Source organism: Pinus tabuliformis, chromosome X (genome assembly GCF_031772625.1).
Source record: "Pinus tabuliformis cultivar Carrire ecotype Pingquan chromosome X, CPIR1, whole genome shotgun sequence".
Lineage (NCBI taxonomy): Eukaryota > Viridiplantae > Streptophyta > Pinopsida > Pinales > Pinaceae > Pinus > Pinus tabuliformis.
The window spans coordinates 1,537,048,170-1,537,060,246 of NC_142308.1; the positions used below are offsets into that span (position 1 = coordinate 1,537,048,170).

General features: G+C 39.5%; 1 pseudogene; it reads left to right on the forward strand.

The window, feature by feature from the left end:
* The window catches only part of LOC149145906 (receptor-like protein kinase THESEUS 1 pseudogene), a 76,344-nt pseudogene extending 64,620 nt beyond the window's left edge, over nt 1-11,724 (forward strand).
* Nucleotides 11,725-12,077: the final 353 nt, after the last annotated feature.

The window sequence follows — 12,077 nt, forward strand, 5'->3', positions numbered from 1 at the left end:
ACAACTTCCAACTTAATATTGATTTCCTATAAGTCACCTTCAAGGTGAGACTTCAGTTCTCTAGATTTAGTATTTTTATCAACACTGCTCTCAGTCTCAGGTGGCAGTGTTTGCACAGGTTTCTGCAGGTCTCCACCAGCTGAAGCTACTAGCTATTGGCATTCATGTTGTCTAGCCATAAATTCATCCACATGAATAGATGGTGGCCTACCACCAATAGACCCTCCATGTTGAACATTAACAACATTTTAGGAACTCGAGTCATGCACAATAAGGAACTTGTTTTGGCTCCTATGATTAAGGCACAAATCAAGGAACCCTTTTCTTGCTAATATTTCCAACACTCCCTCTTAGTGAGGAAGGTGTTCCTGGAAGAACCTCATCCACCTAGATCTATCTTCAACTCTACCAAGTTCTTCGCTGCTGCAGTTGTTCCCTCTGAAATAGAAGAATTCCCTGCTTTCTTCTGTGGAACCTTCTTTGAAGACCTTCTCTTTCCCACCATGCTCTGCGAGTCCACCACTTTAGTCATAAATTCCATGTACCATGTGTATCCCTGTGGCTACTTCTTGATTTTTGGAGGCTCAAATCTCTTCATATCTCCCATAACCAAATCCTCTGCCCACTTGGCTCGAACTCTCCCAATACTGGAAGTCTCTGACTGAGTGGCTACCTCCACTCACCCTGGGATATGGTACTCATCATCATCATCCTACTGGTCAGCCCAATTTCCAACTAGCTTAGACTGAAACTGAGATATTGGTCACAGCTCCATCTTGAGGGCTCTATCCTACGCTCACTCAACCATCACTTCTTTGCTCTATGCACTACCTGCCTTGTTGCTCAAGGCTGCACCTGTCTCTACCTGCAACTTGTAGAGATTCTTCACCCTCAAACCTATCTACTTCTTACATCCAAAAGCTAAGTGCTGGAGGCATGCCTTACCTCTGCTGAAGATGACCTCATATCCCTTGTCCTCATGGGTGGCTATCGAAACAAAATTCTACCTCAATCCTGGAACATAAAGAACATCTTTGAGGTGAAAGGAATTACCTGACTCCCTATGAAAGCTGATAGTACCAACTCCTCTAGTTGCATACTGACCATCATCTCCTAGCTCAATCTGAACCTGTATGTCCTTCTCCTTCAGGTGGCTGAAACTCTTCCTATTCCCAGTCATGTGGAAGGAAGCTCTTGAATCAATATACCACATATTGTTATCTGTTGATCTTGCCATGCAAGCCATCAATGAGATATCCTTCTTGAACTAGGTAGAAAAGTCATGTACCTTCGTTGATGCAACAACATGATCCTTCTCGACCCCCTTCTTCTTACCAACACACTTAGAAGCATAATGTCCAAACTCATGGCAATGGAAGCACTTGATATTACGTAGATCCTTCTTCTTGCCCTTCTCATTGGACCCAACCTCTCCTTGGCCCTTCTTGCTCTTAGCCTTGCTACCCTTTCCTACTAGAGCATAGTTCTCCTCATCCTCTATCATAACTGATCTCCCTTCTATGTTTCCTCTTTGGATCTCTTCCTGTATGCAGTTAGTTGAAAACATTTCCCACTTTAGGAAGCTCTCTCTCCCAGGAACCCTTTTGATGAATTGTGAAGTCCAAGTAAGGCAAAACCCACAAGACCATGATCAGATACAACCTCGCCCACCCCACCTAGTTCATCTCATACCTGAGTGAACCTTGTCAAATATGGGACGATGGGCTCATCCTTTCTCATCCAGATACTCCTCAACTTCTCCTTAAGAGTAAGATTCATGGTATCACTGGTACTCTGATCAGGATTGTATTGTACATCTCATATGATGTCTTCTTCTCATGGATACGAGGCACTATTTGATCTTTGACCCCTTCTATAATGATCATCTTTGCCTTGATATCATTCTTATTATGTTGGGCCAATTGTTGGGGGTCTTGAGGTGGTACTATAGCATGCTTGATGTACTCTCCCACCTCGTTATCTTCCAGCACTATCGTGGTACTCCCTTTCCAAGCTATGAAGTTCGATGCTCCCTCTATATAGTGATCTTCTCTCAACCCTTGGTAAGACATATTGCTTCCCCTAAGAGCTCTCTAAAAAAGTGGCCCACTAATAGTCTTGTAGTCCTTCATAAGAAGTTGTACTTAGTGCTCAAATAATTCAGCCTCTCCAATTAGTCTTGTAGTCCTTCACAAGGATTGAACTTAGGGCTTCTTTTGGCAACCCTCTAACAGTGTTCCAACATGTACACGAGCTGCCCACTTCTGTCCAAACACGACCTCTACCAACCTAACATCAACACGATACTTGAAAGGTGGAATATCACACCTGAAGGATCAACTTCTTTCTCAATTCTTCCGGACATGTGCTTGTACAAGTGTCAACAACCTTTGGCCCTGGTTAGGGTTGTTGTAGCAACTGCTACAACCCTCCTCTCGGCCTGCTATTGCCTTCAACACCTGCGCTGAGCCTTCTTCTATCACCCTTTCCACTTGTGTTGTTCCTGGGTTCTACTCGACCCCTGTAGCAACTTCTTTTGAGGCCCTACGACCCTCCCAAATCTTTGTTACTTGAGATCGGTCTATTTCTAAGAGACACAGAGCTATTGCGACCTGTTCTGAAGAGAATATGCTCACTAATCTTGTGCAAAAAACCTTCCAGACTTCAACCTTGTCACACAACCACCACCTACCCAATCTCGACTGTCTTGAAACACAAGAAGAAATACTATCTTAGCCTCCTTTCACTTCAAACCAATACCTAAGGGACTCGGCTACCACAAACCTCCTTTTCCTTGTGTGATGCACTTGTGATGATCTTAAATCTGTTCCAAGAGCTTTGATACCATGTAGAATTTCCATGAAATTCTGATCTGTTGATAAGAACAATCTGAAAAACATTTTCTTTTCTTACAAACACAAAATTTCTCTACTCAATTTGCAGCAGAATTAGGAACAAAAATAAAACATGGTCACACAATTCAAGACACAATCTTTTTTGCTTGATGAGAATTTTATTGATAGCAAAAACTGAGTAATTGATCTCTTACAAAATACAGTTGTTTCAATCTGAAAGACACACTTGTCTTTCCTGCTTGATCTAAGATTGAAACCCTTGCAAGACTATTGATCTCTACCACCCTCTACCAACCCATGCACAAGATTCTCTTGCACACTCTTCCTCTCACAAGAAACACGCACAAACTTGTGCTTCCTATTGCTTGGTCTCACCAACTCATGCTCACCAAAACAATGATTAAACTTGTGCCTTCGTTCCTTCTATTAAAGGCAATTCGAATGGTTAAAATTAGTGAGTTTTCTATTTAAGGAATGCTTTTGTGATTGATTGTGTTGGCACCTAATCTTTGGGATTAGGGAATTTGTGTAAAATAGTGTAAATAGAAAATAAGGAGAATAGGAAATGAAGAGACACTGGGAGATGAAGCCCAAGAGTCTCTCCCTCCATGTATATATTCATGATCAGTCTTAATGCAATACACAATAATCCATTTGAGGAGTTACCTCCTGGCCTGACATGGTATCAGAGCAGCTCCATTTTATCTTTTTTTCCCTTGTAACTCCCTCCTGTTCTGCCTATTTTGCAGAACTAACACCTCTTCCATTGCTCCATTCTCTGCATCTTGTATGCATTTGAATGTGTTTGTATGCATTTGGTTGCTCCTGTACACCTACGCTACCCCGGTGGTTTCTCATACAACCCAGTTACTTCCTCCCACTTGAACTATACCAACATATACCACACTCAACCCCTTACCATCGGGCGTCGTTGCCCATACTCTTCCCTTCCATACATTATACCTGCACAGTCCATACCAGAGCATGGTTGGCCTGAACTCCCACAACCTTGGCACCCCGGTTGGGTTGTTGGTCTCGACACCTCTCCACAGTCGACTCCTCCCAACTGACCTTGCCTTCCATACCATAACTGAATCCATATATCGAACTCATGACAGGATTTGAAGGAGGAATGACCACCACTCCATATCATAGTTTACAATAGTGCTCCCACCAGTTCGAATCAGCATACACACTGGTCCCTCACATTGTTAACACTCGACGTCAACTCCTTGTTACTCTGGTCCCCTCACACTCCTACACACAGTTGAATCCCTTTGTCTCTCTCTAACGTGACTGCAGTCTAGAGGTACACACCTCCTCTTCAGTCTGGAACCCCGTCCACCCTCCCACAGTCAGTGGCTCCAAGTGCTCCTCCTCACCAGACCCGTCGACTCCTATGACCCATGACATTCTCATTTGCAGTGACAGAGCAGTGACATTCTCATTTGCAGTGACATTCTCATTCACATGCAGAAGCGCTTATATATGTAAAAACAAAAATCGCCATCGCTTGGATGGAGAGATCGAGTGATTGAGTCATTATAGTAACATGGTTCATTTAGCTCATATAATCACTTCAAAGAGTCAAATGTAGGCCATACGGAAATAGAAGAAATGTTGCGGAAAATCTTATTTGGTTTTAATATGGAAAATCTCAAGCTTCAACAAAAACTTCAGGTGTACTAGGAACCCCAATTCTCTCTTTGCATATCCCTTATTCAGGGTCTGTTCCATGTTCATGTTCCTATTTATCGGTATGGCTTGAGAGGTTCACATTATACTCAAGCCTCTTGTCTAGCAAAGATTTTAGAGATCGATAAATATGGCATCTAAACAATCATCATCCTACTAAATGGTTAGGAAGATATGTGCCATTAGTAGATGTAGGCAATGACTTTCCACAGTTAATCCACATACTGATTCTTCCAATCAAAGAACAACATCACACACTAGATATCCAAACATTACCTTGTATAGTTAATTTCTTCATACAAGGATATAATTCAAGCTTATGCTTATAGCTTGCTCCACTTAGCATCACAAATAATTTCCTCATGAACAATCTCCATCCTTGAAATGATGGTAACCTCACAATGATTTTGCAGGAAACAATCTTGGAAATTAATTTGGGTGCAGAGTGACAATCACCACATACTCAGAGGTTCTTGACAATTCGAATGGTTGTTCTAGGAGATGTGTTTAACAAACCAAATGAAATGGTAAGCTTCTCACTATTGTAGAAAAAAAATTCTCCTTCTCCTCCTTCATAGAATTTAGTACAAACCTCCTGTTAAGAAGACACCCAACCACCTTCATCTCCCAAGATAAAATTGAATAGATTTCCTCTGTTTGTGCATGTGATCTGTTTGTTGTAAGGAAAACATGTATTTGTCTATTGATATTAATCCAACTGCACTGAGGAGTCTTTTTTAGGCCTTTATCTTTCATCATTTTTTATACCCTTTCAATGTTAATCCACCTGCCAGTTGAAACATAAATATTTGAGAGAAAGATGTTTTTCCATGTATTCTTCTAGGTTCATATTATTATGTAGTTTACATGAACCGAGCAAACAACTCCATATAATTGCATCAAGTTTTTATTGACATTTTATTGATAAAGTCTTGTGCTTCATACAAACAGCTAGCTCAGCCAAGAAGGTCAAGCATACACATATATATAGTGCTCCATTGCAGGTGTGATATGATAATGTTCTCTCATGCAGTAAAAATATTTATAGCCTTCATCAACTAAATTTGCATGGCTGCATGTAGATAAAACACTAAGGTCACATGATTCGGGTTCATCCCATAATGGTTCATTTTTTCAAAGAGTTTTAGTGCCTCCTTGCCCTAGTCATGCATTGTGTATCCTACAATCATTGCATTCCATGAGACTATATCTCATTGTTGTGTATCCTACAATCATTGCATTCCATGAGACTATATCTCATTGAGGCATTTTCTCAAATAATTCAACTTCCTTATGAATGCACCCACATTTTGCATACATTTCTATCAAGGAATTCACCCCCATGACATCAAACATGAATCCATTTCTACCTATTTTATCATGGATCTTTGTACCCTGTTCCAAAGCTTCTAAATTGACACATACTAGAAGAATACTAACAAATGTTTTTGAGTCTGGCTTCATACCTGTGGATTACATTTGTTGAAAAAGATCCAAGGCTTTTGCACCATGCCCATTCTATGCAAATACTGTTATCAATGCATTCCATGAGACTACATTCACATCAGGCATTTCCTTAAAGAGTTCCAAGGCTTCCTGAACAAGTCCATTCTGTGTATAACCTGTAATCATTGCATTCCATGACCTGAGGTCTCTATGATGCATTTTGCTTAATAATTACCATGACTTGCCTATCATACATATCAAAAAGTGCAGTCATCACCACAACATCGAAATTGAAATCCATTTTGAATTATTTCTTGATGGATTTCCATACCCTACTCCAAGCCAGCACAAGTTGGAAGAAGACTAACAAATGTTTTTGAATTAGCTCTTATGCCCATCAATTTCATTTCAAAAAATAGCTTCAAGGCTTCCTTACAATGCTCATTCTGTCTAAATCCTGCAATCATGGCATTCCATGAGACCACATTCCGTTGAGGCATTTCCTTAAAGAACTTTAGGGCTTCATCAATGAGTTGATTCTATGCATATCCTACACGCATGGTTGTCTGTGAGACAACATTTTGTTGAAGCATTTTGTTAAACAATTCACGTGCCTTCCATATACTTCCACATTTTTCATACATGTCTATGAGGGCATTTTCTACAACCACATCATACAGAAACCCATTTCTATTTATTTCTTCATGGATCTCCACACCTATTTCTATGGCTGCCATGTTACTGCAAGATGGAAGAATGATGGCAAAGGCAAAGGTCTCTGGCATTTTTCAATGCCATTGAGGTTGTCTCAGCCCCTGATGGGTTGATAGTAGATACCAACGAGGACTCTGTCTATTCAGCCTCTTGTGGATGGTTATGAACTCTCTAGCATAGCTCTGGAGACAGTCTATACGATTAATATGGGAGGAACAGAGATCAATTCTAGGAATGATACTTTATGAAGAGTTTGGGAGACTGTTTAGAAGTATTTGAAGATAAAAACTACTACTAAGAGTGCTTCTATTAATCCCAACTTTATAAAATACAATGCTCTTTTTAGTGACGTTATTTCTCCTAACATATGAAACAACACAGGAAATGGTTGTGACTGCATCCAATACTGTAAACCCAAAATTTCAACATTTCTAGGACTTTTAGTGTGGACTCTATTCTCACATATTTTGTTCAGATGCATTTCTGTGATATTGGTAGCTGAGCTATATATCTATTGATTTGTAGTGCCTATATCAATGGTTAATCTGCATTAGTGGACTTTGATATGTCTAGCAAGGCAAGGGGGTTGGATGTGTCTTTTTATCGAGACTTTGTTGCCAACACTTCAGTTGGGGAGAAGCTGGTCCAGATCCAAGTTGGTCCGACAAGTCCTCTATATGTTAGTACCATTGTTAATGCTATACTAAATGGGTTGGAAATAATGAATATAAGTTGTCCTACTAGAAGTCTGGACAAGCCCTATCGTGTTCATGGCAATAGTCATATGAACTCCAAAGGAAAAAATGGGAAGATGGGACCTATTATTGGATCAATTGTTGGAGCTTTTGCTACATTAAGACTACTAGCAACAGGGTATTGCATGTATATCCACCCAAAATCGAAGTGAAAGAACTCCCCTCCAACTTGGTTGCCTCTTCCTTTGCATGGTGGGAATTTAGAAACTATGGCCAGCAAAGTTTCCCCAAGTTCCCACAAGAGTGGTACTGGTAGCTATGTTTCGTCTGCACCTTCAAGTATGGGCTAGTTCTTTACATTTACAAAGATACAATAATCCACCAACAACTTTGATGAAAATTTTATATTTGGCATGGGAATTTTTTGTGAAGTTTATAAAGGTGAACTAGAAGATGGGACCAAAGTTGCAGTTCAACGAGATTATCCCAGATCTAAACAAGGTCTCACAGAATTCCAAACAGGAATTGAGATATTGTCTAAATTTCAACACCGCCATCTTGTTTCTCTGATTGGATACTGTGAGGAATGCTTGGAAATTATTTTGGTTTATGAATACATGGCCAATGGGCCTCTGAGGAGTCACTTGCATGGGATGGATCTTCCATCTCTGTCCTAGAAATAGAGGCTTGAAATAAGTATAGGGGTGGCAAGAGGCCTCCATTGCCTTCATACTGGGGCAGCACAGGGGATTATTCACCATGATGTGAAGACAAAAATATTTTGTTGGATGAGAATCTTCTTGCTAAGGTGGCAAGTTTTGGTCTGTCAAAAACTAGACATACATTAGACCAGACACATGTGAGCACTGCTGTGAAAGGAAATTTTGGATACCTTGATCTTGAGTATTTCCAAAGGCAGCAACTCATTGAGAAGTTTGTTGTCTATTCTTTTCGTGTGGTGCTCATGGAGGTTTTCTATGCAAGGCCTACGATAAATCCTGCTCTTCCAAGAGCAAGTCAACATGGTAGAGTGGGAAATGCACTGGCAGAAAAGAGGAATGCTTGACTAGATCATTGATCCTCATCTTGTGGATACAATAAATCATGGCTCCTTGTGAAAGTTTGGAGAGACAACAACTAAGTGTTTGGCAGAGCAAGGTATTGATAGGCCTGTTATGGGCGATGTGCTATGAAACTTGGAGTATGCCTTTGAATGATCTGTTAGAGTGAAGAATTGTCTCCTTACCCAGTATGAAATCCTTCCATTTGGTGATAGACTATAGAATTCAATAGAATCACAGTCATAAGATTAACAATTATGGGAAACATCATTGAAGGTTTTTGAGTGCTATGTAATGGGGTGACTAAACTATATTAGAATTGTTCCCAATGCATGCTTAGAAGCAATTATTTGGGTTTCAAATGGTTGTTGTAGATCAAGCAGGTATAAAATTGGGCGTGGAGCACAATTTGTCTTTGATTTCTTCAAATGCTTATTGTTATATTTGATTCCATTTGAGAACTATGTTTGATGCTACTCAAAATTTGGTTTGGAAAAGGTGACACGAAAGGTGACCAAGGTGAATTTATCGTAGAAGTTTGCCCATGCCAAGAAATTTGTGTGGCTTAAGAATGTTGGTTGGAGTAGGTTGTGAATCTGTGATTGATCTATATCTTCTCTGGGTTGATGCGAACTCTTGTTTCCTCAACAATGTATCCAAGGTAGTGAATTCCCTTTATTGAGAAGAAACATTTTTCCAAATTGGTGGAGTTTGAGTTGCCACAGAGTTTATGAGATTTGCACAATATGTTGAAGGTGCTCATCCCATGTTTTGTTGAAGATTTTCATTGAGGTAACCCATGATGAATTTCATTTCCAACTATTCATATAAACCATCATTTTCCTTGAATGTAGTTTTCCAAACATCTGAGGGTCAACTAGAGCCTAATGATACCCAAACTTTAGATCAATTTTGGTGAAGTACATTGTGATTCTCGGCAAACCCCAAAGGTAATGTGTGCAATGGAATAATAGCTCTTTACTTTGATTTTCTTCAAGGTGCAATGATCATGCAAAGGCACCATGTATTGTCTTTCTGTGCCATGAGCACAATGGGGCTTCTGTATCTGTGCCTAGATTTGGCACTTGATCTTCGTGTTTTCTATGATGCATTTGCAATATATTGGTCAATTTGGAAATGGAGCTCTAGGGATATATCAACTGAATGTGGGACCTGTTATTCTAGAAGAACACTGATAGGGTCCTTGTTAGTGTATTCCTCTAAAGTCACATTGTGCTGCTTCTACTGCATAGATTACGTGACAAAGGACAGTTGGGTCTATGCGATGGTCTTTGTGTGACTTGTGGGAAGATAATCAACAAGTTGAAATTTTGCAAATGACAACTTAACTTGCATCATTGTTTAGCAGAAATTAAAGATACTTCAACATTTGAGATTACCTTGGGATCTCTGTAGAGTTGATTCACAATGTTTAGGATGATGCTTTGAGGTCACAGCTTGTACCTTCTAGGGTTCTTTGACATGAAGAGTTTGCCATGCAACAAATCATAGATATCTAGTGGGGTCACATCATAGGGGGACTTTATCCTTGCATGCCTTGATGTTACACTAAAATAGGCATTGCTATGTAATCAATAGTTCCTTACACAGATTCAACCAACCAGTGGTGTACTATTACAGGTGCAGTGTTGTCACTAGGTTGAGTCACTTGAAAGTGGCCATATAAATCATAATCTTTAAACATCCATTATCCATGATTCCATGGTGGATTGCAGAGCATGTTTGGGTAGTTAAAATTATGAGTGGAAAAAGCATTGTTTTTCTTCCTCTATGTTAGTGAGGTTGGTTGTCCCTGGACTTGTTTATGTAACCAATAAAATTGTTCCTAACCCTAAATCTATCAAACACCATGATTGATCAAATAACTCGAGGTGAAAAAACTTGAATAAAGGTTTGTATCTTGAGGGATTTGATTCCTCTTGACTTTTGCTAGACCCTGCGTAAGATGGATCTGGAATGTTTATTTATTAGTTTATAAAGGGGACTCAAATGATGCATCACTTCTATTAAGAAAGAGGAATTCTGGGTACTAGCCCTTTCAGTAGAGTTTTTATTTTTTTATTTTTGGAAATGATTTATGGGCAATGTATGATGATGTTAACATTGCCCATGAGACATATCTACTGTATATTGGGTTGTAAAATGCACCTCTTGGTGTAATGCGAACTAAGACATTGGAAGATTCATGCTCATGATAAAATGCTTTCCTTTGTCTTGTGTTGGACAGTTTGGTTGAATCTGTGCTAGAAGGGTTTTCGATGCATGACACTCATCATCTGAGTCCATTCCTGACTTTAGAATGAACACCATTTACTAGATTACTTTTTCTATTGTTGGCATTGATTGCAGTGTGATCCTTGGTTTTGATTGGTTGTGGTTGTTGGCCTTGTGCAACTTATCATAATTGTGTGATTGATTCTTTAGCACAGAATTTCACCTGTTGTTGTATTCCTTTTCTGTTTTGGTTACTGGGTGGTATCTTACCACAGTTCAATGAGATAATCCCAGATATGAGCAAGGTCTCACAAAATTCCAAACATAAATTGATATGTTGTCTAAAGTTTGACATCGCCATCTTATTTCTCTGATTGGATACTGAGAGGAACACTGTGAAATGATTTTGGTTTATGAATACATGGCCAATGGGCCTCTGAGGAGTCATTTGCATGGGACAGATATTCCATCTCTGTCCTAGAAATAGAGGCTTGAAATATGTATAGGGGTGGAAAGAGGCCTCCATTACCTTCATACTGGGGCAACATCGGGGATTATTCACCATGATGTGAAGACAACAAATATTTTGCTGGATGAGAATCTTCTTGCTAAGGTGGCAAGTTTTGGTCTGTCAAAACTAGACATACATTAGACCAGACACATGTGAGCACTACTGTGAAAGACAGTTTTGGATACCTTGATCTCAAGTATTTCTGAAGGTAGCGACTCACTGAGATGTTTGATGTATATTATTTTGGTGTGGTGCTCATGGAGGTTTTCTTTGCAAGGCCTGCAATAAATCTTGCTCTTCCAAGAGAGCAAGTCAACATTGCAGAGTGGGAAATGCATTGGCAGAAAAGAGGAATGCTTGACCATATCATTGATCCTCATCTTGTGGATACAATAAATCATGGCTCCTTGTGAAAGTTTGCAGAGACAGCAGAGAAGTTTTTTTCCGAGCAAGGTATTGATATGCCTGTTATGGGGGATGTGCTATGGAACTTGGAGTATGCCTTTGAATGATCCATTAGAGTGAAGAATTGTCTCCTTACCTAGTATGCAATCCTTCCATTTGGTGATAGACTGTAGAATTCAATAGAATCACAATCATAAGATTAACAATTGTGGCAACATCATTGAATGTTTTTGAGTGCTATGTAATGGGATGACTAAAATAGATTAAAATTGTTCCCATTGCATGCTTAGAAGCAAATTATTTGGGTTTCAAATGGTTGTTGTAGATCAGGGAGGTATAAAATTGGGCGTGGAGCACAATTTGTCTTTGAGTTCTTCTAATGCTTACTGTTATATTTGATTCCACTTGAGAACTATGTTTGATGCTACTCAAAATTTGGTTTGGAAAAGGTGACATGAAA